The 3,725-nt window shown below is 40.6% G+C and overlaps 1 pseudogene; it reads right to left on the bottom strand.

The window, feature by feature from the left end:
* Window positions 1–2,460: 2,460 nt before the first annotated feature.
* Window positions 2,461–3,414, bottom strand: LOC102825608 (annotated as a pseudogene).
* Window positions 3,415–3,725: the final 311 nt, after the last annotated feature.

Genomic DNA, 3,725 nt, shown 5'->3' with positions numbered 1-3,725 from the left:
CATCATTGATGGACTCAAATGTGGCAGCGGTAGTGAGGTTGGCCCAGGATCAAACATTGTTTCATTCTGCTGTGCATGGGGTCGCTATGAGTCGATTCCGACTCGATGGCACCTGACAACAACAACAACAACAAACCTCAATGTCAGCAGATCAAAACTACCAGTCATTCCATGGGAGAAAGAAGAAGCTTTCTGCTCTCATGAAGATTTTTAGCCTCAGAAACCTACACAGGGTTGCTATGAATTGGAACCAACTCCACGGCATATAACTGCCACTATCATGTTATTTTGTAGCTATACTTTTTGTCTTCCCTTCATATATAACACATTTGCTGTTTTTCTGTTTTTCTTTGGTACAATACAAAGGGGCTTTAAAAAGTTCATGAAAAAACTTCATTATCTTTTAAATTTCATTTTCCACAAACTTTTTGAAGCCCCCTTATATAGTCCTATCAATAATACAAGTAATTCAATCAGTTGTGTAGAAATGACATCTGACCTTGTCTAACTTCACAAGGGGAAGAGAGAATAACCATCAGCATCAGCCCAAGGATAATTCCTATGATGTGGAAGTCACACACACCTCCTCTCTCAATATTTTTAATCAATTCTGACACCAGCCATTTGTCCCATGACACTCCTTTTCTGTTGGGTTTGATAATCCATAGTTATGGCCACACGGAACTTATAGACTACACTCATGACTATGGAGTTTTTTTAGGGAAGTAACAGGTTGCAATTCAGGATCAGGAAACATTCTTCTCATCTGTGCCCACAGGCAGGCCTCTCCTTGGCCCTTGGCCTCTTGGCTCCTCAGACCTGCGTTTTCTTTTGGGTCTCTAGGACCAACCCAACCTCTGTCCTGCTCTGGAAAGTGTTACAGAGCTCTTTAGCTCTTCTTATAAGTACCCAGAGGCATCAAACTTCACCCATACTTCTCTGGCTCAAGGTGCTGCACTCCTGCCATGGGTGATGGTGGTGCCAGTGAGGCCCTGGGTGCTCTTTGGCTCTTTGGCTTTGGTCTGAGGAAGCTGAACATGATTAGTAAGCAGCTGCATCCACAGGGTCACCATTGTCACCCTTGCTCCTGGTACCACATGCAAGGTTCCCAAGGCCATCTTTCTGTGTCCTTCCCCACAATGCACCCTACCCTCCTGCACTTGAATATGCATGAAGTATTGATCCAGTTGTTGGCACAGCCCCTGCCTGGGCCAGTGTACACATGGCAAGTCTAGACTACTGGATTCAGGGAACACAGCTGTAAGGCTTTGTCTGGCAGGCTCCCATAAGGCTTTAATATAATAGATTTCCGGTGATTTAACTGCAGATTGTGCAGGGACTGCCTACATTTATAGTGTTCACACAACATCCAAATTGCATGATGTCCTATTTCACAGAACGTGTAATGGATGTTTAGCAACGCATGTCTGTATATGATTGTATATGCAGCCCACACATACATATGTAACATATGCCTATATGTACATAGTTACACTGCATATGTTTCCTTACATATCTATGTATACATATCTACCCTATGTAACCACAAACATATTTTATTATTATTATTAGAAAAGCATATGTGTTATAATGTTTCCCAAAATGGACCCTCTTCTTGTGTACGTATTGACCTGACTCAAGTTGTGCAACTTCATTTACATTCAGTATTGCCTCTGAGCCTGTTGACTTTTAGATCTCTGAAGATTGACGTGTCAGACCACTTTAGACGAAACTTTGGGTATTTTATTTCTGTTAATTAGTGATTACAATGTATTTGTGATAATTACTGATTTGCTTCCTTGTTTGAAGCACAAAAAATCATGACATACTTAAGAATTTGTCTTAGTTCATGTGCGTTAGCATTTGGTTCGGCAACTAAGCAACCATGATCTTAAAAAATCTGCAAAATATGAGAGTATAATATATTTTTGCTCACATTAAAATGTGATAAACTAAACAAATCACACAGATAAACAAACATATATATGATCTATATAGCCCCTACATAGGTAAAGCAGCATATTTGTATACTAGATTTTAAACAAGAACATAGGGAGATATATATTGAATTAGTTATATCAACTGATATCCCCCAAACCAATCCAACATGAAAGTTCTATGGCTGGTGCCGAACTTGTTCAAGTTTCTTTTATACTACCTTCCTACTACCTACCTACTAATACTAGCGTTCTTGGTGTGGCACTGTAGGATAAGCACTGGTATTCTAACTGAAAGTTTGGCTGTTCAAACCCACCAATCACTCCTCAAAAACCCTACACAGAGTTAATATGAGTCGGAATTGACTTAACGGCACTTAGCAACAAAAACAACAACCTACTACATTGGTCTTTACCATTTGTATTATTTTTATTCAGTTCCCAGCTTTATACATATTCTAAACAATTTGAGAAACATTATAAATTCAAATATCAGCTTTCTCATTGACAGTTTATTCATGCCTCAAAAGAATTCTCTAGATTCCTTCATTTATAACTTCCTCCTGACCACTCTGGTCAAGGCCCTCTTCACTTCCTTGTTCCTCAAAGTATAGATGAGTGGATTGAGTACAGGTGTGACCACAGTGTACATGATGGCAATGATTCGATCCTGGTCCACGGAGCTGCCTGAGGCAGGATGAGTGTAGGTGAAGATAACAGGACCATAGAAAAGAATAACTACCATGAAGTGGGAGGCACATGTGGACAGTGCTCTGTGCAGCATGCTACAAGAGTGGGTCTTGAAGAGAAGATAGGTGATTATGTAGAAATAGGAGAGAAGGGTGAGAAAGAAGGGGCCCACAGCAATGGTCCCTGTGACAGTATTTAGGAGCCACTGGTTGAGCTCAGTGTTCCCACAAGCCAACTCCAGCAATGGCTTAACATCACAGTAAAAGTGATGGATATGGTTGGAACCACAGAAGTTCAACTTGGAAGTCATTATGGAGTGCAGCAGGGCATGGAAAAAACCAATGACCCAGACAGTGCTAGCCATCAGTGTACAATGCTGATGATTCATGATAACAGTGTAGTGAAGTGGTTTGCAGATAGCCACAAAACGGTCAATGGCCATCATGGCCAACAACATGGCCTCTGTGCTGCCTAAAAAGTGAAAGAAATGAAGCTGGCTCATGCAGGCCACAAAAGAAATTGCTTTGTTTGTAGAGAGGAGATTTTCCAGCATCTTTGGCAGTGTCACAGTGGAATAGCAGATATCTAGACACGATAGGTTTCCCAGGAAGAAATACATAGGCGAATGGAGTCTTGGATCAGAGATGACAATCATTAGGATAGCTCCATTCCCAGCCACGTTGACAAGATAGATGGTAGAGAAAATCACAAGGAGAAGAGGCCACAGTTCCTGGTTCTCTGTCACTCCCAGAAGGAGAAATTCAGTGACTGAGGTTTGATTCAGCATCACTTAAAGTAAAGAGAGAAATACATGGAGTACAATCTCTAATGAGAAGCAAAATCTTCTGAATACAGAACTTTGCACCCCAAGAAAAAAAAACAATATTTTGAGTGAGAGTATTATTGTTTTGAGGGATTCTCAGTAAGGTAAACTGTCTGTTCTCCACTACCAAAAAACAGAAAGGCAGGTGGTTTGAGCTCATTCAGTGACTCTGTAGAAGAAAGTTTCGGCAATCTACGTCTATAAAAATTACAGCAAAGAGAGTCCTATGGACTCAATTACAACTGGTTTTGTTTTATAACTGTTTTACGTGATTC

This window comes from Chrysochloris asiatica, unplaced genomic scaffold, assembly GCF_000296735.1.
Source record: "Chrysochloris asiatica unplaced genomic scaffold, ChrAsi1.0 scaffold00546, whole genome shotgun sequence".
In the NCBI taxonomy this organism is placed as follows: domain Eukaryota; kingdom Metazoa; phylum Chordata; class Mammalia; order Afrosoricida; family Chrysochloridae; genus Chrysochloris; species Chrysochloris asiatica.
This window is presented reverse-complemented; position numbering and strand designations above follow the sequence as displayed.